The sequence below is a fragment of the Nycticebus coucang genome, chromosome X (assembly GCF_027406575.1).
Source record: "Nycticebus coucang isolate mNycCou1 chromosome X, mNycCou1.pri, whole genome shotgun sequence".
Taxonomy (NCBI): Eukaryota; Metazoa; Chordata; class Mammalia; order Primates; family Lorisidae; genus Nycticebus; species Nycticebus coucang.
The window spans coordinates 33,440,075-33,464,895 of record NC_069804.1 but is presented as its reverse complement, the minus strand read 5'-3'; the positions used below and the strand labels follow the sequence as shown (position 1 = coordinate 33,464,895).

Here is a 24,821-nt window from a genome sequence, read left to right as displayed (position 1 = left end):
TCATCCTTGGTAGAGCCATGGCCTCATAGCTCACAGCAACCTCGGACTCTTGGGCTTAAGTGATCCTCTTGCCTCAGCCTCCCAAGTAGCTGAGACTACAGGTGCTTGCCACAACACCCGGCTATTTTTTATTTTGTTATTTTTTGTTCCTTTTTATTAAGACATATACACATAGATCATGAATACATTTATGCATTTGTGGGGTACAATGTGTTGATTTTTTATGCAATTTGGAATGCTTACATCAAACTAATTAATATTGCTTTCATCTCATTTACTTAATTATTGTGTTAAGACATTTATGTTCTATACTTGATAGATTTGACTTGTACCCTTGCAATATGCTCCATAGTGTGGTCCCCCCGTTTATCCTCCCTCTATTGAACCTCCCCCCTCCCCTCCCATCCTCCTCCACTCCTCTCCTTCATCTTGGGCTATAGTTGTGATCTATCTTTCTTTTCTTTTCTTTTCTTTTTCTTATTAAATCATAGCTGTGTACATTAATGCAATCATGGGGCACCATACACTGGTTTTATAGACCATTTGACATATTTTCATCACACTGGTTAAAATAGCCTTCCTGGCATTTTCTTGGTTATTGTGTTAAGACATTTATATTCTACATTTACTAAGTTTCACATGTACCCTTGTAAGATGCACCACAGGTATGATTCCACCAGTCACCCTCCCTCTGCCCATCCTCTCCCCTCTCTCCCCTCTCTCTCCCCCTTCCCCATATTCTTAGGTTATAACTGGGTTATAGCTTTCATTTGAAAGCCATAAATTAGTTTCATAGTAGGGCTGAGTACATTGGATAATTTTTCTTCCATTCTTGAGATACTTTACTAAGAAGAATATGTTCCAGCTCCACCCATGTAAACATGAAAGAGGTAAAGTCTCCATCTTTCTTTAAGGCTGCATAATATTCCACGGTGTACATATACTACAATTTATTAATCCATTCGTGGATTGATGGGCACTTGGGCTTTTTACATGACTTAGCAATTATGAATTGGGCTGCAATAAACATTCTGGTACAAACATCTTTGTTCTAATGTGATTTTTGGTCTTCTGAATATGTACCTAGTAGAGGAATTGTAGGATTGAATGGCAGGTCTATTTTTAGGTGATCTATCTTTCACAAGAAAGTGTGAATAATTATAAATTGGTTTCATAAAAGTACTGAATACATTGGATACTTTTTCTTCCATTCTTGAGATACTTTACTAAGAAGAATATGTTCCAGCTCCATCCATGTAAACATAAAAGAGGTAAAGTCTCCATCTTTTTTAAGGCTGCATAGTATTCCATGTTATACACATACCACAATTTATTAATCCATTCAGGGGTCAATGGGCACTTGGGCTTCTTTCATAACTTGGCAGTTATGAATTGAGCTACAATGAAAAATCTGGTGCAAATATCTTTGTTGCCAAGTGATTTTTGGTCTTTTGGATATACTTCTAGTAGAGGAATTGCAGGATCAAACAGCAAGTCCACTTTTAGATCCCTGAGTATTCTCCAAACTTCTTTGCAAAAGGAATGTATTAGCTTGCATCCCCATCAGCAGGGCAAAACTGTTCCCTTTTCTCTGCATCCACACCAACATCTGTAGTTTTGGGGTTTTGTTACATGAGCTACTCTTACTGGAGTTAGATGATATTGCAAAGTGGTTTTGATTTGCATTTCTCTGATGATTAAAGATGATGAGAATTTTTTCATGTGTTTATAGACCATGTGCCTGTCTTCTTCAGAGAAGCTTCTGTTCAAGTCTCTTGCCCATAATTAAATGGGATCACTTGTTCTTTTCTCATTAATATGTTTGAGTTCTCTGTGGATTCTCATTATCAAACCTTTGTCAGAAACATGCAAATATCCTTTCCCATTCTGAGGGCTGTCTGCTTGCTTTACTTACTATGCTCTTGGTAGTGCAGAAGCTTTTCAGTTTGATCAGATCCCAGTAGTGTATTTTTGATGTTGCTTCAATTGCCTGGGGGTCCTGCTCATAAAGCATTTTCCCAGGCCAATTTCTTCAAGTGGTCCCCTGCACTCATTCCAAGAATCTTTCATGTTTTAAGTTTAAGTCTTTTATCCAGTGAGAGTCATTTTTTGTTAATGGTGAAAGGTGCGGGTCCAGTTTCAGTCTTCTACAAGTTGCCAGCCAGTTCACCCAGCACCATTTGTTAAATAGGGAATCTTTCCCCCAATTTATATTTTTGATAGGCATATCAATGATCAAATGACAAAAAATGTCTGGGTTCATCTCTTGGTTCTCAACTCTGTTCCATACATCTATCTCTCTATTTTTGTGCCAGTACCATGCTGTTTTGATCACTATAGATTTATAGTATAGTCTGAAGTCTGGTAGTGTGATTCCTCCTGGTTTGTTTTTATTTCTGAGTAATGTCTTGCCTATTTGATGTTTTTTTCTGTTTCCATATAAAACGAAGTACTAAATTTCCAGATCTTTAAAGAATGACAGAGGTGCTTTAATAGGGATTGCATTAAATCTGTATATTACTTTGGGTAGTATGGACATTTTAACAATGTTGATTCTTCCCAGCCATGAACATGGTATGTCTTTCCATTTATTAATAGCTTCAGCTATTTCTTTTCTCAGAGTTTCATAGTTCTCCTGGTAGTTCTTTCATGTCCTTTGTTAGGTATACTCCCAGATGTTTCATCTTCTTTGGCACTACTATAAAAGGAATAGAGTCCTTGACTGCTTTTTCCACTTGACTATTGTTGGTATATATAAAGGCTACTGATTTGTGACTATTGATTTTGTATCCTGAGATGCTGCTGTATTCCTTGATCACTTCTAAGAGTTTTGTAGTTGGGTCCCTGGGGTTTTCCAGTATACAATTATATCATCTGCAAAGAGTGAAAGTTTGATCTCCTCTGGTCCTATTTGGATCCCCTTGATTGCCTTCTCTTGCCTGATTGCAATGGTTAAGACTTCCATTATAATTTTAAAAAGCAATGGAGACAGTGGGCAACCTTGCCTGGTTTCCTGATCTGAGTGGAAATGATTTCAATTTTACTCCATTCAATATAATATTGGCTGTGGTTTGCTGTAGATGGCCTCTATCAGGTTAAGAAGGCTGGCTACTTTTTAGAGATAGAGTCTATCTCTGGCTAAAGCTGGTCTCAAACTCCTGAGCTTAGGCATTCAACCCACCCCAGTCTCCCAGAATGCTAGGATTATAGGCATGAGGCCCTACGCCTGGCCTCTATGTCTTATCTTATTTATACTGAAGGCCTTATTTATACTTTTCCATAAAGCCAAAGATAAAGAGTAGAATAACTGCTTATGATTTACTAGAAATCCATAAAATATATAAAATATGAAAGGATATTACAAATATCTCAATAAGTCATCCTTCCTACCTGATTCCTTTCTATATTTCTCTATAAGCTTATTTTCCTATACTATAATTTTCTATATATAGTGATTTAGCTTTGTCCCAAAATATTATCAGGTAGTGCTACCAACAGGTAGAAAACATTTATGGAAAAATTATAAAACGGCACAGTGTACATATATAGTTCCTCATAATCCTGATATTTAGTACATGATTGTGAAATATGGATTTTTGGTGAATATTATTTTAAAGTTAGGCAATTTCAAAAGTGAAGTTAATATTTGTATTTCGAAACAGTGGCTACACTTGGAAATTGTATTTAATAATGTACTTTGAGAGTTCTCAACAGGAAATTGCTGGGCTGATCTTGTAGTTTAAGATATAATAATTCTGAAGGTAATTTTTTTTATAACTTAATGCAAGTATTTTCAAAGTGTCAACATTTTCAAAGAAGAATATCAGCCTTCTCCAACTGTAAATGTGTTCAGGTTATCTTCTGCTCTTGTTACAAATGATTGACAGTATGAATGCTGTTTATCACATTGTATAGTGTGAATTTTTATATCCACTTAAAACATTAAACATTCCAAATATTTAATTTTGGCTAGATGCTTATGGCTGTAATCCCAGCAATCTGAGAGGCTGAGGTGGGTGAATTGCTTGAGCTCAGGAGCTCCAGACAAGCTTGAGCAAGAATGAGACCCCTTTTCTACTAAAAATAGAAAAATTAGCCAGGCATTGTGGCAGGCGCCTGTGGTCCCAGCTACTCAGCTACTCAGGAGGCTGAAGCAAGAGAATTGCTTGAGCCCAGGAGTTTGAGATTGCTATAAGATATGGCACTCCACCCTGGAACAACAGAGGGAGACTCTATCTCAAAGAAAAAATATCAATCATTTATTTAATTCTGACTTAATTGTGTTAAATATATAAGAATTTTATTACTTTTTAAATAAAAGTTGTTTTTTCCAAAATATATCATTGACTACTTTATAATTTAGATTTTTTATATTACAAATATATTTTCATCTTTTGCTACTATTGAAAGATCAGCTGCTTGCTACATTACATTTTAGATATCTCTAGATAACAAGCATTTTCAACCTTGGGGTTAATTTGAGGAATTGTTAAGAAATAAATAATGAAATATTTTAAAATACAATGTTATTTACAACTTTAACACTTCACAATTTTATTACATTTTACTTTGAGATTTGACTTTACTTTTGGTGTGACATCTTCACCTGGTAATATGTACTTTATTTAAAAGAAATATCGGTGAAAATATCCTTTTTTCATTCATATTATACATACACATAATATTTGCATATGTGAGGAACATAGAATCATAAAAAATTGAACTATTTCTTGTGATTACTTTGCTTAAGAAATAGAATATTAGCAATATCTAGAAACCACCTCTTTCGCATGCAACCCTTCTCCATTTTTTTTTTTTTTTCTGCTGGGGCTGGGTTTGAACCTGCCACCTCTGGCATATGGGACCGGCGCCCTACTCCTTGAGTCACAGGCGCCACCCCTTCTCAAATGTACCACCATTCCTACTCCCAATTTTTACTTTTGTATTTATTATTCTCATTCTTGTCAACAGTTTTACCATATGTCTATGTTTTAAGCAAATATTTTTAGTTTACTATGCACTTAATTGAATACTGTAAAAGAACAATTTATAAGACATTAGTCCAAGTTAAGGAATTTTAAGCAAGTTAGGGAAAAAAGACTTTTATATATAAAAAGTTAAATAGTAGGGCAGTGCCTGTGGCTCAAAGGAGTAGGGCGCCAGCCCCATATGCCAGAGATAGAGGGTTCAAACCCAGCCCTGGCCAGAAACTGCAAAAAAATTAATAATAATAATAATAATAGTTAAATAGTAATATCAAATTGCCTTTGATTAATGTTAAATCATAAACTTAAGGTCGTGAGGGATCATAGATTATAGGGCCGAAGGATTCCCAAACTACTTTTATTTGTTAGCAATAAAACTTCTTTAAACAAAATCTAACATAAGGAAGATGTAACCATAAAACTAAAATTGAAGTTGCTCAGTTTAAAATCCACGCATAAGCTAAAACTCTTACTTTATTGATAATGTCACTGGGCCACACAGAGTTTAAAGGACTTGATACAATTTACTTCGCTAATTTATGTCAGAGTGGATATAAGAATCCAGAACATTTAGTTTTAGAATTAAATATGAATACTTTCTATCATATTACATTGGCTTAAAAAAAAAAATACTAGAACCCCAAATGATGCAAAATGACATGAAATGAAATGAAATAATATAGTAGATGGAATCTAAAACTAAAATGCCTAGAAGGCTGTGACGGGTAATGGGAATGGGTGCAGCATAGATGTAAATGTATATAGACACTCTGCGAGTTAGAAAGAACATTTAAAAATGGAATGGAGGGTGGTGCTTGTACACAGTGGTTACGGTGCAGGCCACATACACCAAGCCTAGTGAGTTTGAACCCAGCCCGGGCCAGCTAGACAACAATGATGACTACAACAAAAAAATAGCCAGGCATTGTGCTGGGCACCTGTAGCCACTTGGGAGGCTGAGGCAAGAGAATCGCTTAAGCCCAAGGGTCTGAGGTTGCTATGAGCTGTGACACTACAGCACTCTACTGAGAGTGACAGCTTGAGACTCTGTCTCAAAAAAAAAAAAAAGGAATGGAATACCTGTTCCCAGTCTAACATGGGCAACTGGTATTCAATTCAATACAGCAGTGCCCATGGCAGAATTTGGGGCTATTTTTGGCACATATTTTATTTTTCAAGAGGAGCTAAGCATCTGAACTTTTCGGCTGAGCCTCCCTGTACTATATATTTGCCTCATAAGTTATGGATTTTTTAAAAATTTTGTCTATTGATGAATCGCACTCACCTGGAACACTGCCTGACGAATAGTAGGTGATCAATGCTTATGTGATGAATAATTGGAAAAAGTGTCTCAAAGTAAAAAGTCTGCACAAGCCCAGCCAAATGTATCTTGGCCCTGAATTAGCTCAATGCTTTCCAGTTCAAATCTGCTATTTTAGATATTAAACAGACATGGAAGTGGCTTTCTACCAGGTGGCATGATGCTTAGAGCTCAGGAACTTTCCTCAAGTATGCCAGAATTCCAATCTGATTTCTCAGACCCCAATTTCTTGCCTTTCTTTGCTCTTGTGGGTATCAAATAAGGGCAGGCAGCATATCTTTTGAGCAAAATAAAACATCATGTGAGAGCATAGTCCTTAGCACAAATTATTTTACAAACCCAGGCCTACCTAGAGTCTTAAATACAGACCTACATTACCACATTAAAATTACTTATCCGAACAATTTTATTCTTGGCTTCTAGGAGGAAAACCCTTGATAATAAAACAACATTTTTACATACAAGATTTGTGATGATATTTAACATGGATATACTTTCATGCCCGGCAGCCCCCTTATTTGGGCAGAATACTATGAGGTTCTCATTACACGTTCATTTACTGCTGAAAGTGGAGGAAAGTTCAGAGGGGAACACTAATTAGAAAAATGGTTGTCTACTAATCCATTAAAGTAAGCCTGCTAAACACGGTCATGTTCTTCTTAATATTACGAACACACGTTTTATATTGATTGCAGAGAATAAAGAAAACACGGGAAATGAATTGTTTTGCACTTTAAAATAGCAGATAAGCCTTCGGGTATTATCAACTTCTTCGAGTTGAATTATACAACACCAGTTGGCAAATGATTTAAAGTTGCTGAAGGACAGGAACTGGTAGCTATTAGATGAAAGCAGATCAATCAGACAGAACAATTAACAGATACATTTGATTAGCCAAATAGTAAAGATTCCACAAGTTATAACTTCAAAATAACACTGTATGCTTCCTTTTTCCTTTTAAATATTAAACCATTTTATTTAACCAATAGCTTTATCCCCTGTACAGCTGAATTCTATTAATTAGTTAATTTTTATTTCAAAATATAAAGGAAGTGCAAGTGTTTTCGCTGACATGGATCACTTTTGTAATGCTTGAGTCACGGATATAAGTGTGCCCATCAATCAAATACTGGATCCATTAGGCAGGTTTTTGCCCCTCCCCACACCCCACTTTCTCCTTGATTTCCACCGACTTTTACTTTCCTCTGTGTGCATGTGTGTTCATTGGTTAGTTCCAATTCAATAGTGAATAAATATGACGTTTGTTTTCCCATTATGAGGTACTTCACTTAGAATAATGGTCTCCAGTTCCATCCAAATTGTTGCAAAAGACATTGATTCATTCCATTTTGTGGCTGATTCATATTCCATGGCATACGCATACTACATTTTGTTAAACCATTTACAAATTGATGTGCAGTTGGATTGATTCCACATCTTTGCAATGGCGAACTGTGCTGCAATAAACATTTGCGTGCATGTGTCTTTTTGAAAAAATGACTTATTTTCCTGTGGGTAAATACCCAGTAGTGGGATTGCTGGATCAAATAGTAGGTCTACGTTTGGTTCCTCTAGGAGTCTCCATACTGTTTTCCATGGAGGCTGTACTATTCAATAATTTTCGGTGTCTACTTATAATTCAGTTGATCTGATAATTATAAAAATCACTGTTTTCTCTTCACCTCTCCTTTCTACATTTCCCCTTCCTTTCTTTCCTCTCCTTCCTTTATTCATTCTTCTTTTTATCCTTTATTTTTTCTGGTTATATTTTAGATACCTTCTAAATGCATTAAAATTTTAGTCAGTATTACTATTTTTTTTTTATACTGATTTAAGACAGTTATCCCAGGAACTAGAGTTTAAACCAAAGGTTTTTTCCTAAACTTCCAAGAAGTACACTGAAGGACAATAACTATTTTAGGGGCATAATTACTATCCAAAGTAATAACACATAAAATGCCCAATTATTAACGTAGACACAGTATGTTTTCCATTGCTTTTATTTAGGTATTTGAAGGCCCATGTTAAAGTAGCATTCACTGGAAAAGATTAAAAAAACTACCTTCTTCAATGTAAAAACTCTCAAAAGAAAAGGCTATAAACATATTATACTGAATACTTATGGTCAGTTGCTGACATATTTAACTTCTCATCATATAGCAATTCAAATCCTGTATATTACAATGTTCTTGAATCTAAAAAAAAAAAATTTCACTTACAGCTGTGATAAAATGCATCTTCTGATAATGCCTTATGTGGCAAAGACACTTTTCTTAAACACAGTAAAAGCCAAGCATTCATTTTCTCATTGTAAAATGAGACATGTTTACTTGCTCCAATTTTAACTTGAATAACCTTGAAAAATAGTTGTCCATTTAACACCCTGTATTTTTCTTGTCCTGCAGTCCAGTAAATTATCTTAGTTACTGGAGTGTTATGTGACACAGCTTGTTCTGTTACTACTGGTTTAAAAATAGCTCTACCCCTAAAACTCTTCAATAGGGGTTTTAGGACCCTGTTTTTTTTTTCTAATCTATAGCTTAGCCCTCAAGGCAATGTGGCCTCTTGCTGTTTACGTCTCATTATCTCTGTACTTTCAATTATATATGCGACTCTTTGCTTTATTTTAAAACAGTTGTGCATTGCTGATGAGCCCTGAAGTCACCAGAGGTGGCTGGTGTCAATAGTGAGTCTGCGCCTGGCTATTTTTATCCATAAACAGTTTACTTCCTGTATGATGAAAGGTGCTAAAGTGAAACCTGCCTCCTGTTATACCCTAGGGGTGTAATCAAGAGGGGTTTGATCATAGAATACCAATTAAGCAGGCGAGAGCAGAGTGTTTCGGGGGTTGTACTAAGGAGTAGGGTGTTCTCCACAGATTTTTGAACTTTTCATTGCAAAAGCATCAGGGCACAGCACATCTAATTTGTTTGATAGCACAGCTGTGTACATAAACTCCCGTATTATACTTTCTGCTTAGAGGCTGTGCTCTTAGATTTAATTTTCTTATAAGTCATTACAGCCATTACTATGCATTTAAACCTTGGAAAGATTAGCATTATCAGTTCCCAGGGAACTAGATGATCCCTTTAGACTGTGTTTATTTCATGAACGATTATAAGGCTTAGAAGAAAAGAATACTGGTTATTCACATTATATATACATATATGTGCATGTGTGTGTGTATATAAATTCATTCCAATTCAACTTAGCACCCTTAATAGCTCCCTACCATCACCCCAAATATATAAATATCTTATCAGAATTTCCTCTACCATCTCCAATAAGTACTCTTTCCAGTTTTGCTTCAAAACTTCCATTTTGATTATTCTTTCTATGGCCTGAAACCCCCAAAGTATCTTTTATGGACTTATACACACTTGGATTCTGCCTCTTTGACTGTTGGAAGGCTATGTTCTATTGGAATGGGAGTGTCGGACCAGCTGTTGCCCCAGAAGGCTCTCAAAAAACTTCATAAGCCAGACTTATGACCCTGTCCAACCTTGAAACCCCAAACTCCAGGTATGGATGAGCATAGTACTCCACAAACCCACTCCGTTCTGAAGGAATATTGGTTTCTCTAGAGCAGCGGTTCTCAACCTTCTTAATGCCTCCTAATGCCATGACCTTTTAATACAGTTCCTCATGTTGTGGTGACCCCCCAACCATAAAATTACTTTCGTTGCTACTTCATAACTGTAATTTTGCTACTGTTGTGAATCATAATGTAAATGTCTGATATGCAGGATGTATTTTCATTGTTACAAAGGGGTCGCGACCCACAGGTTGAGAACTGCTACTCTAGACCAACTGTAGATATCCTGTGATAGTTTTGAATAATTCAGTTATGATGATGTCAAACAGGACTATAAAGTATTTGCTCTTGTTCAATCTCAATCTTTGTCATACTATTATATAACTAAACCACTTGCTTTGCCATTTTCATGTAATTTATGAAACAAATACAATATCACTGTATAAAATAAATCTATAGTCTTTGATGTTATGAAAGGAATATGTGTCTTTCTCAAAAATTCAGAGGGGTTGGGCGAAAACCTACCTATGAGTATAATGAACACTATCTGGGTGATGAATACACTTATTGCAGCCCTAACTCAGTATAACAAAATTGATACATGAAATCAAATACATTGGTATATCTGTAATATTTGGAAATAGAAAATAAAAATAATTCACATGTTAATTCAATGTGATGGTATTTGGGAGTTATGCAGGGTAAGATAAGAACACATAGGCAGGGCTTAGTTTGATGGCCCTTATAAAGATCACACAGAGAGCTTGCTCTTTCTCTGCCATATAAGGACACAGGAGAAGAAGGCCATCTCTAAGCCTGGAGAACCCTCACCAGACAAGGACATGCTGGCACCCTAATCTCAGACTTCCAGCCTCCAGAACTATGTAAAAATCAATTTCTTGTTATTTAAGCACACAGACTATGATATTTTGTTATTGCAGCCCGAAATGAGTAAGACACTTGTAGTGTCCCTATGGTGGACATCTGATTCTGTTCAAATACCCCTTCCCCCCAAAATGAACAAAACTAGTAAGAGAGGGAATCATGTTATCAATAAACAGCATTATCTGGATAGCTGTATTGGTTAGCTGTTTCTACACCATTTTGTATTTGCCCTTCCCCCCAATTTAATGGCTTTCAATAAACATTAATTGTCATGGTCACCGGGGTCTAATTTGGACCTGGTGGTTCTGCATCAGGATGCAACCCTGCTAGGCTTGGCTTCACACTGTAGGCTGAGTTGGGATTTCTTTGACGTGTCACAGACAGAGGCCAACACTGAAATGGTACTAACATGTTGTTCTCATAGGAGAGTCAGTGGGTTACAAAGTAACAAGCCCAAACATGCCAGCCCGTTTCAAGGTTCTACTCATGTCACGTTTGTTCAGTGTCCTGTTGACCAGAGAAGATCTCATCTCCTGCCATAGGCTAGCTAGGCAAATTTATTACCTAGGAGTGAGAAAGTGGGACCAATAATCCAACCTACTGCAGTAGGGAAAGTAGGCCGAATTTAGCGTCAGACTTGCTACTTTGTTTTGTAGATACAGAAGAAATATCTAAAAAGAATTCACTTTCCAACTTAGCCACAATAATTGCTTAAGAAAAAATTTAGGTGCATATATACTTCACACTACTTTGCTTAATAACTCCACTGTCTGTCACAACAAAATTTCATCACCCCTGAGGGTTTTCAAGGCCCTTGATAATGACAAAGATTACTGAGAAGATGGGCACTCTCACGTCCCAAGGGGTATATACTATATAAATGACATACATCATTTAAATATATTTTTACAACCACAAGCCTAGGATATAGGTGATATTACTCTTATAATTTTGTAAGTGAAATAATGGAGGTCCAAAAGTAACATGTTCTAGAGGACACAGGTGGAAACCATGGTGCAATCTGTCTATAAATACAGACTTTCATGTGACAAGGAACAGAGATAAATTCAGCTTATTTTGAGGATGCATAGAAGTATGAGGAAGGTCAGGAAACTGTCTGACCAATGGAATAACTGAACCAAAATGTCGCTTTGGAAGATTTCAATCATAGTGTGTAATTTTATGCATAATTGGACTTTTGATGAGAACATGACGCAGCAGGTGATCTATCATTTTAGGTGTTTTCCACCTCAAATGCAAAATTCCATAATTCATCCTTTCTGTCCCTCCTTCTCCTGTTACCCCTACTCCTGGATGATATGTGATTTTCACTCTACCATGAGCTTCCCAAGAGAGAAAGGGTCTGATCAAGGCAGCCAGTCATCATCATGCGTCACACACGGGAGACACGCGTTCTTAACTTTTCTGGTTCCTTTAAATTGGTTTTCACTAAGCTAGTGAATGATGCCCCATGAATGTATCAATGTACACAGCTATGATTTAATAAATAAATAAATAAATTGGTTTTCACCCTTTCTGCGCATGCTTAAATATTGACAGTAGCCAGAGAGAGAAAACGTGCTCATTGTCTGGGCCTGAGCTGAGAAACAATGCCAGTAAATACAGAGAGTGCAGAGGAACAGAGATTCCCCAAACAATATTTGCTATCATATTACCAAAGCGAGGGAGCATAGAAAGTGGACTGCACAACACATCTAATATAGTCATTTTAAATCCTAGCTGCATATTAATGTGACCTGAGGAAATGTGGAAAGGTACCTTTTTCCAGATCACACTCCAGACCAATTGAAATCAGCATCTCTGGGCATGGGGTTTACACTGGTAATATTCAAAAGCTCCTCAGGTGAAATGAATGTGTGGCCAGGGATGAAAACCGACCTAAAGAGGGGAATATGAAGTAATATTGTCAGTACTGGAAGGAAGCATGAGTGTTATCCAGAGAATGACAGAAGGCCATGAAATTGTGGATCAGAACTGCAAGGGGTTAATGGAGAGTTGGAGGCCAGATCATACAGGGTGGCCATAAAGTTCAACACGATTTTAAATGTCACACAGACTTTGTGGCCACCCTCTATGTGCATTGTAAGCAATGATTACAGCTGTGTGTTGTGCATCGCCACCTTTAAAGCAATTTTCAGTTTTTCAGGGAATCGCTTGAAGTCCACAGCTCTGTCCTTTCCAAGTTGTCAACTACACAATTATGAACTAAAGAATCAGGGTTCTGTGGCCTTGATTTCTACGTCACATGGCTAAATTCACCATACACATGCAGGAAGCAACCCCCAAACGATGACCTGATTGAGAGAGTGACAAGATTCCAGGTCTAAGAAAAGGAAATATTAGTTACTAGTCCAAGGATGAAAGACCATGACAGCTGCTGACAGCTGCATGTTGACCAGCTCTGAAATGTCATGATTTTCTATTATCTATAAATCTTAATCAACAATAGAAATACTGATGGCTGTATCACATAGTGAATAATCTCTCCCACATTTTCATTTTGTTTTCCCAACAGTCTAGTGAGTCAAGTAAGTTTTATCCCCCCCACTTTTTTGACACAAAAACTGAGGTGCAGAGAGACCATCAGGGTCACGACAGTTAGCAAGAGCTAGACTCAGAGATAGAAGCCTAATTTTCTCATTCCTGTATTGGTCATTTTAGTAGCAATTTCCATCAGAGATGTGGTTTTTTCCAGCAAATGGGTTCCGTTGTCTATGATTGGTGCCAATAGACTCACCCTATTCTAGGAAAAGTTTCAGTCCTTCTAGGAACTCAGACAAAATTCTACAAGAAATTCACTTTTTTTTTTTTTTTTTCCTGCCAGGACCAATGGAACTACCCAAACCTTCCAAGCAGTTCACAGAACTCTTTACAGTAGTCTAGTCCCGGTGCACTGGTATTTCAGAAAGTCACCGCAATTTCTGAGTGTCCCCGGCACATTTTCTCACCGCTTCCATCACAGGGTCACAGGCTTTTATCTCAAGAGGACATGTCTCTAATTCTTCCCTGTGATTTGTTACTGTTTTGCTTTGCAATTTATGTGTTGGATAAGGATTCTTAGAAGTCCCTGGCTAAGCCTCTACATGTAAGGGCAATGAATCTCAGTAATGGCCTTCTCTGGAATCTGTAACTACTTTATATACTAAGCCTGCTTTCTGGTAGATCCTGCACATTTCATTTCACCCTATTTACTACTGAAATGATCCATTTTTCCTGACTTTTATTTTTTTTGTCTTAAACTTTTGGAGGGGAACTGATATAGAGCCAAGGTCTGAAAATAGGTGTGACTTGCTGATCCTATGTTCAATTCATCCCATAAAGACATTTTTTAATGCACTCATCTGTTAATGGACACTAAGGTAGATTCCACATCTTGGCTATTGTGAATAGTGCTGCAATGAACATCAGATTTTACATTTCTCTTCAAGATATTGATTTCTTTCCTTTGGCTATATACCTAATAGCACGGTTTCTGGATTACATGGTACTTCTATCTTTATTGGGGTGGGGGGAATCCTTAATACTGTTTTCTATTATATCTGTGCTAGTTTGCAATCCTGCCAGCTGTATGCAAATCTTCTCTTTACTCCACATTCTCGCCAGCACTTGTTATCATTTGTCTTTTCGATAATAGCTTTCTGACAGGCATGAGGTGATAACTCATCGTAGTTATAATTTACATTTATCAGATGTTGAATATTGATGTTTATGTTGAATATTTTTTCATATAAGTTTTGGCCATTTGCATGACTTTTACATTAGACATGTATGTATAGGTCCTTTGCCCACTTTTTTTTTTTTTTTTCAGTTTTGGCCAGGGCCAGGTTTGAACCCGCCACCTCCAGTATATGGGGCCAGCGCCCTACTCCTTTGAGCCACAGGCACCGCCCAGTCCTTTGCCCACTTTTAAAATGAATTATGGATTTTGTTGTTATTGAGTTGTTTGTGGTCATTATATATTTTCCATATTAACCCCTTTTCAGATATATGGTGTGCAAATATTTTCTCCCATTCCATGTGTCGTCTGTTTACTCTGTTGATCGAATCCTTGGCTGTACAAGGAACTTTTTAGTTTGATGAAATCCCATTTGTCTATTTTCTGTTTTTGTTTCATCCCTTGTTTTCTAAGTCATATCCAAAAACACCTTGCCCATACTGATGTCAAGTAACTTTCCCTCTGTGTTTTATTCTGGTAGTTTTAAAGTGTCAGGTTTTGTATTTAAGCCTTCAATTAATTTTGAGTGGATTTTTATATATGGTGAGAGATAAGTGCCAAATCCTTAAAGCAATGTATATATATTTATTATTCAAAATTGGATGGGATAAACTCATTTTGTTATTTTGGCATATTTTATCGGGCTTCTTTTTACATGAAATTAGGTTTTTCTCTCTTTATTTTCTTATTGATTTTTAGCTGTGATAAAACTATATTTATAATGCTTTGTCCTTTATTTTTTCTAACACAAAGTCCTTTTGTGTTATTATAATCTCACTCTGAATAGTTATATTACATCCTATTGTATGAATATGCTGAAATCTTCTGCTAAGTTTAGACATTTAGATCATGTCTATTTCTTTGTCATTCTAAATGACACACTTGAACATTTCTGTGTTTCCTTTACACAGCTTCCAGGACTTAAATTATTAGGTGAAAGGATATTAAGATTTTGTAAGTAGGATTTTTATTACAAATATACTTAGCAAAAATTTTTTTACAAGTATATGTTGCCCTCCATGAAGATATTAGAATACCTCAATTGTCACATAAATCTGTGTGTGGATAAATATCTCTGTTTTATCAACCACTGTATACAGCAAAAATTCTGCTTTCGCAATATTAACATTTGAAGATAACACAAATCATAGCATGTTTTAAAAATAGTACTGACCTTATGAGTTAACACACATAACGATAACATGTTTGTATAATACAGGAAAGCTGCCATGTAGAAATGAATACAAATTTTATGTAACATTATTTAATATGTGCATATATAATGTTAATATACACCTACATACAATATAGACATACTTTAATCTATATATGTTGTTGCACAGTCATTTGTGTATTTTTATTAAGCTAATTTATTTTACATTCGGTTTGTGCTGAATTGCCTTCAATCTGATTACAAACTAAGTCATGTACAACAAGAATGTGAATTGTACTGGAATAATAATAGTTTTGGAATCTAGATTCTGAGGAGAGAAAGGGAAATAGTATTTTGTGTGTGTGTGTGTGTCTGTGTGTGTATTTATGTGCATAGTACCGGAAATGGAAGTTGTTTTTCTCAAGGGAAACAATTATGGATACTACATAGACATTTAAATTTTTCTAGGAAACACTGGAACATTTTATTCTAAACCCTCAAATTTTGTTACCACATTTTATGTGATGCATCAGAAAAACAATGTTATATTCTTGTTTTATAATTCCCAAGTAGGGGAATTTCAACACTTTGGAGATTCCTTCCCTTTAATAAATTCTTCTAGTTTTTAGTTTATAACTGACTTTCATATGAATTTAAAAAGAAGGGATGGTAGTTATAAGCTTAATCTAGTTTTCATGAGATTTACTAATAACATGAGTTAAACTGGTAGTTTATCTTTGGAATCATCTGAAAAATTAATTTATGTCTTTTCTTTATATTGACATACAATTGAGGAGTTTAATATCTATGAAAATAATGATAATTGACTATTAGTTTTCCTTAAAAACCTTAGTTTTTGCAGTTTTCAGTGGTGCAGTTATGAGATGCAGAGCCATAAACTATAAACTTACCTTTCATTCTTTTTAGTACTCTGAATATTTTGCATCCAGTCATAGGAAACAGCCAGAAACCTCTAATCGAAATCAAAGGTTACACCACAGGGGTGCAGTATCTCTAATTTGTCTTGGAATGATGCAGTAGCTCCCCTTGACTGCGGTGATTAAATTCCTTCCAGTTTGTTCAGTTAATGGGAAGAGCACATCTTAACCCATAGAAGATAGTCTCTCTTTATGGACCTATGACTCTGAACAGATTAGCATTATTATCCAGAAATAATTTTGAGTAAATTAATGTAAGCAAGTGGCACTAGGCGAGATCCCTACACATCTATTCACAAGAATATATTCCTTGACTTTCAGCAAATGACTTTCTAAAACACAGCAGCTGCTCAAGCATGGGTGTAAATACAGTTAAATATACCAGATCCTATAAAATGAAAAGACTGCCTGAAATGTAAGGACAACTAAAGGAAGGTGTCCTTGTTATTTAACTCAAGATAAAGTTCTTTAACAGCGTCAAAAGTTGTAAAGCCAATAGCCCACTGTTTGGTGGGTTCAATGACCATTTTCCCACTTTTCTGTACTTGTAATTCTGAAGTGATGAGTCACTTACAAGTGCTAGTTTGAAGCTGGAGCGTTCCATAGTAATAGACTGAGGAGAACAAGTACATAAAATATGAGTTACAAAGTGTACTGGTGAAGTTCATTGTGTAGGGTGGAGCACAGCTTAACAGACAATCAGCCAAGCTATGGTACTACATAGACCTAGTTCAAATCCTGGCATCATCATCTATGCAAGTAACTCAAATTTTCCTTCAGACATCTCATATGTAAAATGGATGTTAATAAACTGAATTGTATTCCTGAGTTTTTGTGTGAATTCAAATGAGATGATACATATAAAGTGCCTGGCACATAGTAAGGAATCAGTAAAGGTAGCTGCTGTTATACCTTTAATTAATAGTTATTAAATTTTTTTAGTTAATTATGTATTTCCTGCCACTTAACTGTCAGTTGACATCTCTCCCTTGTTTTCTGTCTACCTTATAGGAAACCATTTTGTCGAATATACCTGAAATTGCCGTTAGGCCTGTTGCATTCTCTGGGTAGTGTGTCTATAAAGGTTGAAACGCTTAAGAAAGTCTATTTAGTAATCCCTTTCCTACATCCCCCTGCCATATTCTAGAGCAAAAATCTCTCATCTTGTTCTAGCCCTGTCTCTCTTTTCATGCCTATATTAACAAAAATGCAATACTCCTTTTATTTCTAACTCCCTGGCCATTCGTTACATATGAGGATGGGTTTAGTCAGGGTACCAGAGGAATGGTCAGAACCAGAGGATACAAATGCAGAAGATTCTAAGAGCAGGAAGAAATCCAGGCATGGTAGCAGTTGCTGAGGGAGAAACTCAGAAAAAAGTAAGTACAGCCTCTCACTGAGTCTAGCAGGTGAGGAAACACTGTAAGTCAAGGCTGAAATAAAGGAAGTGTTGGTTGGAGTTAAGTATTCTATACCAGAAATTTTATTAGCAGATAGAAGAGAACCAGCCATGGGCATTTGATGCAGAATTTTACTCCAGATTTTGAAAGGCACTGATGAAGCAACAAAAGGCTTTGTAACAGAAACACGGTGGTTACAATGAAGGTGGTAAGCTGAGTTTCATTCATCCAACTAACCTCTGCTGATCACCCCTGGAGAGGTGACCAGGCACTGAAAAACCACTTTGTGCTGGAATTAAAGCAGCGAACACGACAGATAGGGTTTCTGCCCTCTTTGTGGTACTTAATTCTACATCCTTTTTTTTTTTTTTTTTTTTTGTAGAGACAGAGTCTCACTGTACCGCCCTCGGGTAGAGTGCCGTGGCAACACACGGCTCACAGCAACCTCTAACTCTTGGGCTTACGCGATTCTCTTGCCTCAGCCTCCGGAGCAGCTGGGACTACAGGCGCCCGCCACAACGCCCGGCCATTTTTTGGTTGCAGTTTGGCCGGGGCTGGGTTTGAACCCGCCACCCTCGGCATATGGGGCCGGCGCCCTACTCACTGAGCCACAGGAGCCGCCCGGTACTTAATTCTAAATAAACACTTCACACAAGGATCCCTGTCTTCCTAGTGGGAGTGTATTGAGTACGAAGAGTAAATCCGGATCACAAAGGTGTGGGCAAGAGTCTAGCTTAAGCAAAGGGCTGCTAGGCCAGTAGTAATTTTGCCTTTTCCTCCTTTCCTCCAAAGGAGTGGGAACTTTTAAGTTCCTTTAGTCTGGAGCTAAGACATAGGCATAAACTATCCCCATAGTCGGAACAGTGAGGACAGCATGTTTAAGTAACTCTGTATGTATTGGTCAAGGCGGGGCAGAGGCAGGGAGTGCAGCAGATCACAACCAAAATACTATGTACTTCTCTTTTACTCCCTTCTTTATTAGCTATGCTGAGTTCCAAATGCCTCTATAGAACACATACCGAAAAGTAGTATCAGAAGTATTATGAAAAGGCATAAATTTTTAAGAGCATCAATTTAAAATACAATGGAGGCGATTTTTGTAACAACAAATTTAATTTGTGAAAAGCCAGTAGCATATTAACTCTATAATGATGAGTTTTGAAAAGGAAAGGCCCATAGTTAAAGAGAAAAATTATTGGAATGGTGCCAGCTAGTATCAGGAATTATGCTTTAAAAATTCATAAGAAAGAGGTAATTACCAGTGTCCAAATAAGAAGTGGTAGTAATAGAAAATTCAGATTTCATTGTATTGTAAATGTAATAAATAAGTTAGAAAATTGCCATTCACTGACTAAAATTGATTTTTGAGATTGAACTTCAAGCATGTATAGGAAATGTAAGGGCAACTTTCTAAGCAGAATTACCTTTTCTGATTTCTGCAGAGTCCCCTTGGTTCTTTAATCTGTAAGACGGGGACAGAGTGAATAGGCTCTCATTTCAAAAGACTCGATTAATTTACATGCTAACATTAGGACTACATTGTCCTATTTCCATTCATTCTTTACAACAAGCATGTTTATTAAAAGTGTTATGGGGGATTATGTTAACTATTACTACATAATGCAAAAAACTCTACAGGTAAACAAAACACTTTAGGGCTTACACTAGAGGCAGGAAGATTTGAATATTAAGAAAACTGGGTATAGAACATACTGGGTTTTTGTTCTTTGAGTTTAGCTGAATGTTTCCTACCTTTTGGTGTGCAGGAGATGACTACAGGATTTCAAACTCAACTATGTATATAAGTGTAAGGGTTTTCCAGATTAACTTCAACCACATTTTATTTTTACTATTCACATTGACTTTGAATACTAACTACAGACTGAGGTTGCATTCAATTGTCTATGGTTAGAATAATTTTTAAAAAAGCTCGTTTGATTCCAACAGTATCAAGTCCCATCTACAGAGGGAAGGCATATATAAATATGACCATCTGAATCCTTAAATAGCTCTATCCTTGAATATCTATCTACCTAATGAAATCACTAATACATTTATGTTATGAAATGGTGTAAAACAATAATGAAACATAATACATGGTGTTTGGAGAACTATGAGAAATCCTTCTTATCCCGAGAACGCAGACCTCAAACTTATTATTCTCTGTTTCTGCTGTGATATTGACAAGTTTGGGGGTCTGGAATGGTATCTCGGGCCCAAATGAACAGACAAAAACCACTCCAGTTATTTTGACAGAAAACAATTTAACATGAAGAATTGTGATCTAGATATTGAAAATTGAGGGAAAAAAAAGTAAGAAGAGAAGAGCCGTAGCAACTGCATTAAGTAGCTGTCACTCTCAGAGCTAGGAAAACAAAGAGAAAAAAATGAATTCGTAATATTGAGAAGCTTAGGGGAGGGACTTTCCAGAGCTGTAGCTCAGACCTCAGGGTATGGGGGCCACTACTTGGCTGGTGCTGGTAGCTCTGACATAGCAGGAAGGCTTCAATGCGACTGAGTCCTAGACCTCTGCCCGCCAATTGCTGCTGGTATTTCTGAGGCAAGGGTGCGATGAAGCTTTTTCTGTAAGTGTTGAAAAACAAAATTCAAGCTGGATTTAATATCTATTACTAAAAAAGAAGTGCTGCTATAGGTATGAAGAAGCAAGTCTGGGATACTGCTAATAGGGAGAGTAAATCCACAGGAAGCAAGTGGGAATGTGTAAATCCTTTCTCCCTCCTCCAGGCTTGCAGTCTTCCTCTAGTGCTCCCTACTGCCAGATTCTAACAGGAAATCAGTCAGCAAAGAGGAGTGTTTGCAGAGCCTGAGTCTCAGCATTGCACAGCAGACTTCGAAGGGCAGGTTGGTGTGAATCTGAGGGGAAAAAAATCTAAATAACTAGCTCAACTGCTACTATTTCTCTGATGAGAAATCTGGAAAAGGAAGTGATTATTAAACATTTTTCACTGTATTTCAAAGATTAGAAACGAGTAAGAACAATATGTAAGGGAAGATGATAGGAAAACATTTTATATTTCTATTAAATTTTCCTTGTAGTTTCTTCACCTTTGAAAAATTACTTTGTCCTCTTAAAAAAGTATTTTTTTCCAAAGATGTGAATTATGACCTAAGGAGTAATAATTGCTGCTTATTACTGAAAATTTTGAGATTGTAGAGCTGAGAATATACCCTGTTTTACTTATTTCGGAGAGTATTAAAGATTTTCTCTGATAATGAGAAAGGAAACTTAATCATTACTTTTCCATGAATAACAGTATAAACATTGAACATCAAGTTGTATGCAAGATAATATTGTCACAACATTAAGTGTATAGCCTATTCATAAATGGACTCAGCATGAGTAATCGTGTTCTCTACATAAAGAAACCAGTTCAGAATGCTTTAAGTACTGTTTTGTATGTTAGATTTAAAATATTCTAGATCCAGAGTTAAGCATGTTTCCTAAAATTCCTTTGCTTCAATTGTATTATTTAGAACTGGCTTCAAAGAAGGAAAAAAATAGTAAATTCTTAGAGTGTCTAATAGGCTTTTTTTAGCTCATGTAGTTCAAAGAGGTAGACTGCCGCTGGTATCTACCATTTCTAGCTGTACTTATTCTATGATGCTGTACCACATTGCCATCCTGGTTTCTGCTTTACGCCAGTTTGTATTCATAAGTAATTCACCCTAACACCTTTAATTTAAAAAAAGTTGCACAGAATTATCAGATTTCAGGGTTGAAAAGAATCTTAGTCTATCAAGTCAATGGATTTTGACTGGGATCTTACCTTACATCTAGCATTCTTGAGTTACGGCATGATATAAAGATAGAAAAAGGATATTTACAAAGTAGTTACCAGACTAAGTAATATGTACTACACCAGGGGGTATGCATAGTGTGCTATGGAAGCAGAAGGAAGAAGAGATCACCTTTGCTTAGATGGGGATGGATGGGATGAGATTAAAATTGATATTAAGTCTAGCTAGCCTTGAGAATGAAAGAGATTTTCATGCCAACAAAGGGAAAACAGGCCATTCAAGGCTATCTTTTCTAAACATTTACCAAACACCTTCTATATGCAGAAATCTGTTAGATGCTAAGAATACTACACTGCAAAAGACAGTGTATTTGCCCTGTCGGATCTTCCAGCCTATGGCTGATAAGGAACATACCGGGACTGTGAATTCATGAAGCAATTGTATTCAGGAACCAGTGCATATTTTGGCAGGACTGTAGAAGAGATTTGTGGGGCTTGGAAGTTGACAAGCCACTGGAAACGAAGCAAGAAAAATGAACAAGGGATACAATGTGGATGGAAGATATGTTGCTCGATCGAGTACTTTTTTTAAAAAAAAATAAGATATTTTTAGTTTTGTGTATTGCATTTTAGAAAGATACATTTGATAGCAATATATGGAATAGACCGTGTATGGGGAGATCACCTATGAGGCTAATGTCTTTTCACCTGGGAGAAGAGGAATGCTTAAACAAAGGCAATGATTGATGGAATACATTCAAGAATGTCTTTGCATTCTTTCTGTCTTTCTGTTAATGTGGATACGAAGCCTTTCTAAGTTCAATAAAAAACTGACATGACTCGTTGGTAGAGGGGAAGGCTAAAGATTTTGATTTCCAGCTAAACATTATTTTTAAGTTAATTTTTATTAAATCGTAACTGTATACATTTATGAAGTTTATGAAACCAATATAGATACACTTACCTATTCATATAAATGATAAAACTAAACATTATTTTTATTGTACCCATATCTCTTGTTCAGCCTGTTGAACTGGAAAAAGATTCCCATTATCAGGAATTAACCTTCCAAAAATAAAGCAAAATAAAAATGTCGGGCTTTATACAATCATAATTTTTGCCTAAATGTAAAACACAATTCAAGTTAGAGTAAATTAAAATATATTAGAGGTTTCTTACAGTAACTGCTATTCATTTATCCATAAATATTTGTTGAACGAACCCCTAGAGTGATATAATGGACATTGGAAACACAAAAGGCATTGGGTACAAAGTGCACCATTCAGGTGATGGGGACACTAAAGGCCCAGACTTCACCTCTATATAATATATGCATGTCATGGAATTCAACTTGTACTCCCTATATCTATTGAAATTAAATAAAGGGAAAAAGGAAAAAATAAAGGTGAATATTAATGGTGATTTTTATACAGGAATTACATAAAATGGGTAGCAGAGACAGTGATAATAATTTGTAGATTAAGTGAGGTGGCACAGCAGAGCTTGTCAACTTTTTTGTGAAGCTCAAAGTCAAACTGGTGAATAAGTGGTGATTAGCCTTGATCAGGGTCATGTGTCTATACCTAAATGATGAATCTCCCTCCCCCAGTACTCATGGTTTTTTATGACCACAGATCTCCCACAGGGCCAGTGTGAGTCAGCCACAGTCACTGGCATTAATGAATACCATCTCTACCTGAATGCCCTTCTACTTTTCACATTTTTACCAAAAAGAACACAGTAGACTTTCAATTATCCTTCTGTCTACAAGAGGTATAAGGAGAATAACTCTAAGCCATGTGAGAATTAATAGACATGATAGATGTAGATAACATGATATTATTAATGATAAATTCACAAGTTTATATTAATAGAAATTACAGATTTATTCTGCCCCAACTCACCATTTTAATTTTATTATTAGAGATGAAAAATAGCCTTTGATATGAAATTATTTGAAAATCAATAGCATTCTATCACCTAATCAAATCATTGGTATGATATCTCAAACTTTATTACAGATTTTCTAAAGTAATGAATAGAGATATTCAAGCTTAATCTGTGATGCAGCTACAGAAAACCACATTAATGTCTGTAATTATATTTTAGTAATGTATTGTCTGAATGGGTTATAGAGCTATAGTTGTGGACGCTAACATTTTGTTGAAGTTAAAATTCACTTAATCGGTTTAACATTGCACTATTAAAAACATAGCATAATAAATCTAATACTAAATGCTATTATTAAAATGATTTATTTCTTGATCATTTTTAGTGTATTACTAGTAGATGTGCTATTAAGTTCAAATGTCTAATTAAATTGAACTCAAGCTTACTTTAATTATCTCACATTAGGGGTCTTATTTAAATTATAGGCAGGTAATGACAGTTTTGTTTAACACTAGTCGTATAAAATAAACTCTACATCTATTACTTGGAAAATGCCATTTTAGAGGCTTTTTTTTATCTCTGATCTAATGTTCTTTCTACATCAAAATGGCCCCTATTTCTGAATATTGTGTATGAAAGCAAGGCCAGGGAAGGAAGTTGGTCAGTTAAAGAGTAATTTAAAATCCTGAACAATAGGAAGAACATTATTGATTATTTAGTGGTAGTCAAAGGTGTTGGGAGGCAGAAAATATTATTTTCCTGGCAGCATTTGGAAATATGTGTAGGCATCTTTTTGGTAGTCAAACTAATTCGGTTGTGGGGAATTGCTATGTATGTCTAGTGAGGAGAGTAAGGTACTGTAACTATCTTGCATTGTAAAATATAATACTGCTCAAAATGTCTCATTTAAAATACTAACAGGGGCCCATGGAGAATCGCCAAGTCTACTTAGGAAACAGGAGAGAGATAACTTAGAATGTAGGTCTTCTCTGTTCCCAGGAGATATTTCACCATTATACTCAGTTAATACACAGATGGTAGTGACCAAAATAAAGAAGAGTAAATTACTGCAGAGAATTGGATTCAAGTAGAGGGAGGAGGAGAGACTAGTGCAGCTGGGAGCTAAACAGTGAAAAGTGGATGATGGGTCCCTGATAAGAATGGATCCAAAGCGTGGGAGCAGGGAGGAGGAGCTGATTATTTTATTTCATTACTTTCCA

At 36.2% G+C, this 24,821-nt stretch overlaps 1 protein-coding gene across 6 annotated transcripts in view; it reads left to right on the top strand.

Moving 5' to 3' along the window:
* The window catches only part of DMD (dystrophin), a 2,416,375-nt gene that overhangs the window by 456,071 nt on the left and 1,935,483 nt on the right, over positions 1-24,821 (top strand). Inside the window, exon 1 of one of the 6 annotated variants that reach the window (XM_053581219.1) lies at positions 20,483-20,538. The exons of the other annotated variants lie outside the window; for them this stretch is intronic. The gene's annotated coding sequence lies outside the window, so the exon portion shown is untranslated. Of the gene's footprint in view, positions 1-20,482; positions 20,539-24,821 lie in introns of those variants that run through there. 6 annotated transcript variants of the gene reach the window in all.